This window comes from Orycteropus afer, unplaced genomic scaffold (assembly GCF_000298275.1).
Source record: "Orycteropus afer afer isolate SDZICR_OR568_19922 unplaced genomic scaffold, OryAfe1.0 scaffold00111, whole genome shotgun sequence".
Classification (NCBI taxonomy): Eukaryota; Metazoa; Chordata; class Mammalia; order Tubulidentata; family Orycteropodidae; genus Orycteropus; species Orycteropus afer.
The window spans coordinates 2552013-2559528 of NW_006921698.1; the positions used below are offsets into that span (position 1 = coordinate 2552013).

General features: G+C 35.6%; 1 protein-coding gene across 1 annotated transcript in view; it reads right to left on the reverse strand.

The window, feature by feature from the left end:
• The window catches only part of MDGA2 (MAM domain containing glycosylphosphatidylinositol anchor 2), a 1222586-nt gene that overhangs the window by 220013 nt on the left and 995057 nt on the right, over positions 1–7516 (reverse strand).

Here is a 7516-nt window from a genome sequence, read left to right on the forward strand (position 1 = left end):
TTTCTGAGTGGGAATGAAATGAACCTCATTGCTTTAAAAAAGCATTTGCAGGTGATAGAAGACTATATATTTTCTTTGTAATATCTTCCCAGAAAAAAAAAAAAAAAAACTTTCCATGACAATTTGTTTTACACTGCCAGCAGCCAAATGATGCACAGGAAATGAAATGCAGAGCAAAGGTGGAGGCTCTAAACTAGTTGTGAGCTTCCGAAGCAGATGACGGGTTGTTTCCTGTCCATGAATGCCAATTATCCCCATGCTACATCCAGACTTGTGTTCTTGGGAACTCATTGTTGATCAAGTAGGTAAATACAATTATGTAAATTTATTTTCTAAATTATTTGTCTGAAGTTTCTGATAGTCATGTGTGAAACTTAAGCAAATATTGCACATATAACACAAGTGGAAATATTTTTTAAACCACTAAAATGGCTTGTTTATATGGCATAATTGTGATTCTTTTTTTTTTCTTATAATGAAAGCACACGCCATGAGGTACCTAACCATTGTTTTTTTGCTGGTAAGATTTCCTAAAGGTATTACACAATTCTCTCATTGTGTACTCAAATTAGAGGACACAAAATATAATTTTTTTAATGATGCCTGACCATCATAATAAATAATAGTGTCTTTTGTTCGATCATGGCCATTTTGAGTGAATGCTCAGGATTACACTGGGCATCTTGATCTCCTCCTTGCCTAGATGTGTAAAGCACCTCTTGAGTTGTACAGTATAAAACCTGCATAGTTCTATTCACTGGTTCTTTCTGCAAGATACTAAAGTTTTACGACTACTCCACCTTCAGCACTTACCCTAAAAGTCCTAAGAATAAAAACAAAATTATAATTTAAAAATCCTGCCTGCTTAAAGTTTATAGTTTACATAGAAGGTGGGCATTTAACTAATTAAATTATAAAACTGAAGTATGAAAAACATTTCTAGAGTAGCAAGTAGTGAATATCACTATTGGGATTGACCTGGCAAATTCTCACAAGGAAGATGATACTTGAGTTGTTTCTTTCAGCATGTATAGGGAAAAGGCCAGATGAGGGAGCAGTAAGAGAAAACATTCCATGTAAAAGGAGTATCACTTGCAGGGGCAAGAAGGCTAGAGAAGGCTCAGAGAAATACAAATGGATTAGCATAGCGGGTGTGTAAAGTGTGCATGTGAAGTTGGGAAGAAACAGATACGAAGAAAGACTCCATTCAAAGATCTTACATGTCACATTAAGGAGTTTGGATTTCATCCTGTTGGTATTGGGTGATCTTTAAAAAAATTAAATAAAGTATTAGCACTATAACATCTGTCTTTTAGAAAGAATACTGTGGCAGGTATGAGGAATATAAATTGAAGAAGGAAAGACTGGTTGCTGAGAAATTGGTACCCTCATTTGTGAAGGTCTGCTCTAAGGCAATGTCAGTGGAATGACAAGTAATGCCTCAGATGAGGGAGAGAATAATAGTTTCAATGACCAGGAAGGGGAGAAAAGGAGGTGCAGGGGGGACAGTGGGCATGTTGAACTTGTGCACCTATGAGTTACACAGTGTGAATTGCTGGGAAGCAAGTGTATACTTTTAAATATGGGGAGGGGTGTGATATTTGTTTTAAATTTATTGCTGAATTATATTGTGGTGAGAAATTTTTTTTTTGAGAAATCTGAAATTGGTTGGTATTTACTTTGTGATCCATTATATAATCAATATTTGTTCTCTGTCAGTTTGAAGTGAGAAGTTGATCTATTGGGTTAAATCTGGTAATTGGGTTGTCCAATCATCTACATCTTTGTTGATTTATTTTTGTTGTTGTTTGTTTGTTTGGCTGCTTATCCATTTGGATTAACTTTGAAATGTGTGCTAAAAATCATCTAATAAGTTAATAGTTATCATAAAGTATATAGAATCTGCCCATCTTTTTCCATTTACTGAAAGTGTTTAACAGTATTCATTTATATTTACTGTCATTACTGATATATTTTGGTAAAAATATATTTGTTATTTTTTGCTTTCCATTTTCCATGTGGTTTGTTTTCTTTTTCCTCTTTATCACTTTCTTTTAGATTGATAGATTACATTATTACTCCAACACTTTTCCTAGTACAAGTGGAAGTTAATTACTCTGCTTCTATAATTTTATTGGTTATTATAAACCTTGTAATATGCATATTTCAGTTACAAAAAAAAGTCACTCAATTCTTTTATCATCCTCCCAATGAAAGAATCTCAGCACACTTTACCCCATTCACTTCCATCTTCATATACATTACTGAGTTGTGATTTTAATTTTTATTTTTTTTAAGCATTAACTTTTAATGCTTGAAAAATATTTTTTAAACATTATAAATGTTTTTTAATTAAACATTATCATAGTTTTATATACACTATTTTTTTATTTACTCAGACATATGATAGTTATTTGTTATTTATTCATCTTCATTATAGACCTTTCTTATGTGATAACTTTTCTTTTACCTAAAATACATAATTTAGAATTATCTTTAGTGAATTCTCTGATCTTGATTTTCTAAAAACACACTTTTAAACCTCACTCTTAAAATATATTTTCTTTGGACATCGAATTATAGCAGATGTTTTCTTTCAACATGTCAAAATCATATTTCAGTCCCTTCAGGCTGCCATTGTTACTCTAGACAAAGTACCTATCCCACATTTTGATGTGAATGTATCACCCCACCCTCAACTGGCTACTTGCATAAGCTTTTTGTCTTTGAAATAATATTTTTAGTTTTCTCTTTCTTTTTAGAACATATGTTTGAGAGTAGTTGTACTTCTTCAATCTGGTGATTTAAAGTTGGTATGTGGTGTCCTGAAACTTGTTTGTCAGTTTTTCCTACTGTGCTGGCTTGCAAGTTGCAGTGAGGCTCTAGGCTATGCCACCAGTATTTCAAATACCAGCAGGGCCACCCATGTTGAACAGGTTTCAGTGGAGCTTCCAGACTAAGATGAACTTAGAAGACAGAAGGGGCCATCCACTTCTCAAAGAACTGGCCAGTGAAAACCTTATGAATAGCAGTGAAACACTGTATGATATAGTACTGGAAAACTTGATGAATAGCCCTGAAACACTGTTCAATATAGTGGTTGAAGATGAGCCCCTCAGGTCAGAAGGCACTCAAAATACAATTAGGGAAGAGCTGCCTCCTCAAAGTAGTGTTGACCTTAATGACATGGATGGAGTAAAGCTTCCAGGACCTCCATTTGCTGATGTGGCATGACTCTAATGGGAAGAAACAGCTGCAAACATCCATTAATAATTGGAATATGGAATGTACAAAGTATGAATTTAGGAAAATTGGAAGCTGTCAAAAAATGAAATAGAATGCATAAAGATTAATATTGTAGGCATTAGTGAGCTGAAATGGACTGTTTTTGGGCATTTTGAATCAGACAACTATATGGTCTACTATGTCAAGAACGACAATTGAAGAGGAATGCTGTGGCATTTATCATCACAAAGAGTGTTTCAAGATCTACCCTGAAGTACAATGCTGTCAGTGATATAATATCCATATGCCTACAAGGAAGACCAATTAATACTACTATTATTCAAATTTATGCACCAATTACCAAAGCCAGAGATGAAGAAATTGAAGATTTTTACCAGCTTCTGCAGTCTGAAACTGACCAAACATGCAATCAAGATATGTTGATTATTACTGGTGATTGGTATGTAAAAGTTGGAAACAAAGAGGAATCACCAGTAATTGGAAAATATGGCCTAGGTGATAAAAATGATTCTGGAGATAGTATGATACAATTATGTAAGACTAACAACTTATTTATTGCAAATACCTTTTTTGAACAACATAAAGAGTGGCTATACACATGGACTTGGCCAAGTAGAATACACAGGAGTCATATCAATTACTACTGTGCAAATAAATGATAGAGAAGCTCAATGTTTTCAACCAAAACAAGGCCAGGTGCTGACTGTGGAACAGACCATCAAATGCTCATATGCAACTTCAAGGTGAAGCTGAAGACAATTAAAACAAGTCAATAAAAGTCAAATATGACCATGATTATATCCCTCCTGAATTTAGAGACCATCTAAAGAATAGATTTGACACATTGAACACCAAGGACTGAAAAGCAGGGGAACTGTGGGATGACATCAAGGACATCACACATGATTAAAGCAGAAAGTCAGTAAAAAGACAGGAAAGGAAGAAAAGACAAAAATGGATGTTAGAAGAGACTCTGAAACTTGCTCTTGAATGGAGAGTAGCTAAAGCGAATGGAAGAAATGACAAGATAAAAGAGCTGAACAGAAGATTTCAAAGAGCAGCTCAAGAAGATAAAGTCAATTATTATAAGGAAATGTGCAAAGACCTCGAGTTAGAAAAACAAAAGGAAAGAACACATTCAGCATTTCTCATGCTGAAAGAACTGAAGAAAAAAAAAGTTAAGCCTCAAGTTTCAATATTGAAAGATTCTATGGGAAAAATATTGAGTGATGCAGGAAACATCAAAAGAGGATGGAAGGAATACACAGAGTCACTGTAACAAAAAGAACTGGTTGATGTTCAATCATTTCATGAGGTGGCATAAAATCAAGAACTGATGGTATGATAGGAAGAAGTAAAAGCTACACTGAAGGAATTGGCAAAAACTAAGGCTCCAGGAATCAATGGAATACCCACTGAGATGTTTCTACAAACAGATGTTGTTCTGGAGGCACTCACTCGTCTATACCAAGAAATTTGGAAAACAGCTGCCTGGCCAACTGACTGGAAGAGATCCATATTTGTACCCATTCCAAAGAAAGGTGATCCCACAGAATGTGGAAATTATCAAACAATATCATTAATATCACATGCAAGTAAAATTTTGCCTAAGAAAATTCAGAAACAGTTGTGGACATATGTTGACAGGGAATTTCCAGAAATGCAAGCTGGATTTGGAAGAGGACATGGAACAAGAGATATCATTGCTGTTGTCAGATGGATCTTGGCTGAAAGCAAAGAATACCAGATGGATGCTTACTTTGTTTTATTTACTTATCTTTTATTGATTATGCAATGGCATTCTACTGTGTGGATCATAATAAATATGGATAACATTGAGAAGAATGGGAATTCCAGAACACTTAATTTTGCTCATGAGAAACCTGTATGTAGACCAGGAAGCTGTCATTCTAACAGAACAAAGGGATGCTGCATGGTTTAAAATCAGGAACGGAGTGCATCAGGGCTCTATCCTTTCATCATAGTTATTCAATGTGTATAAAACCAAACCCAACCCACTGTCATTGAGTTGTTTCCAATTCGTAGTGACCCCCATTGTGTTTTTGAGGCTTTAAATCTTTAAGGAAGTAGATTGTCCTGGCTTCCTTCCACAGAGTGGCTGGTGGGTTTGAACTTCCAACCTACTGGTTAGCAGTCAAATGCCTTAGCCATTGCACCACCAGAGCTCCTTTTTTCAATCTGTATGCTGACCAAATAATCCAACAAGCTGGATAGTATGAAGAAGAATGCAGCAACCAAATTGGAGGAAGAATAATTAACAACCTGCAATATGCAGATGACACAACCTTGCTTGCTGAAAATGAAGATGACTTGAAACACTTACTGATGAAGATTAAGGACTACAGTCTGCAGTATGGATTATATCTCAACACAAAGAAAATGGAAATCCTTACAAATGGACCAATAAACAGCATCATGATAAATGGAGAGAAGATTGAAGTTGTCAGAGATTTCATATTACTTGGTTCCCCCAACTGTCAGTAAATCAGACATTATATTGCACTGGGCAAATCTGCTGCAAAGACTTCTTTAAAGTGCAGAAGAGCAAATATGTCTCCTTGAATACTAAGATGTGCCTGACACAAGCCATGGTATTTTCAATTGCCTTATATGAATGTGAGAGTTGGATAATGAGTAAGGAAGACAGAAGAAGAGCTGATGCTTTTGAGTTGTGGTGCTGGTGAACAATACTTAAAGTACCATGGACTGCCAAAAGAACAAACAAATTTGTCCTGGATGAAGTGCAGCCAGAATGCTCCTTGGAAGTGAAAATGGTCAGGCTTCATCTCACCTACTTCAGTCATGTTGTCAGAAGGGACAATTCCCTGAAGAAGGATATTATGCTTGGTAATGTGAAGGGTCAATGAAGAAGGGGAGGGCCCTCAACAAGATGGACTGACACAGTGGCTGCCATGATGGGTGAAGGTATAGCAAGGATTGTGAGGCTGGTGCAAGACCAGTCAGTGTTCTGTTCTGTTGTATGTAGGATTGCTATGAGTTGGAGCTGACGCAACAGCAGCTAACAACAACAACATGCTGGTATCATTCAATTTGGAAAATCCGTAGCCATTAGTTTTTCAGAAAATAACTCTGTTCCTTTCTTTTCATCCTCACATTGTTTCTCCAGTTCTGCTTAGCCTTCTTAACTCACTCATTATTTCTCACAATGTATTTTTTATTTATAAATGTTCTGTATAGTTCTTTTGTAAACTTTCTGTTACTTTTTAATACCTACAGATGTAGTCAAGCTTGTATTTTCTTCCCTTTAAAAACTAATTGCTTTATAATGTCTGATAATTCAAAGGAGGATTTGAGGTTGTTTTTCTGTCAGCACTTTTAAAAGACACTAGTTATTGAAAGACTTTGTCATGCTGCAATAGACTACGAATACAAATGCCTTTTATCCTTCAGAATCCAACAGTTTGAAATCATGAGTGGAGAATGGAAATGTTGAAGGAAAAGGACAAAAGGACAAGGGAATTGAAAGGGCTCACTTTAAGAAACAGTCCATGGGATCTAAGCTTATTAGGGAGGAAATGAATTTAAAAGGAAACAAATGGGAAAAGACAGTTAATAGATTGAATTACTAGAACAACTTGAAAACTTTAAAGCAAGTACACTGAGAAAAAGAGAGTCAGAAAGTTTCATTCAATAAGTAGGAATTTGTTGGAGTTTAATATTTCAGAGTTAGAGAAATTTGCAGTGATAAGATCAAAGATACAGTCATTGGAATGAAATGTTGAAATGGAATAAAGATTAATGATACTGTAGTCAAATGCACATAAACACACACAGACTTTACAGAATTTTGTCAAAAGTCAGAGTGTATATGAGCAAATGAAAGTTTGCTAATTCTGCCTATGAATAAAACCCACAACCTTAGTTTGTGTATTTAGTTATATGTATTTGGCAGTTCAAATATATCATTCATTTGCTTACCGCAAATTTGTTACTTGACATTTGAATAAATATTACTTGTTGTTGTTGTTGTTGTTGTTAGGTGTCATCGAGTCAGCTCCAACTCATAGTGACCCTGTGTACAACAGAAAAAAACACTGCCTAATCCTGTGCCAGCCTCACAATCCCTGCTATACCTGAGCCCATCATTGTAGCCACTGTGTCAATCCATCTCGTTGAGGGCCTTCCCCTTTTTCACTGACCCTACACTTTACCAAGCATGATATCCCTCTCCAGGGACTGATTCCTTCTGACAATATGACCAAAGTAGGTCAGATGAAGTCTGGCCATT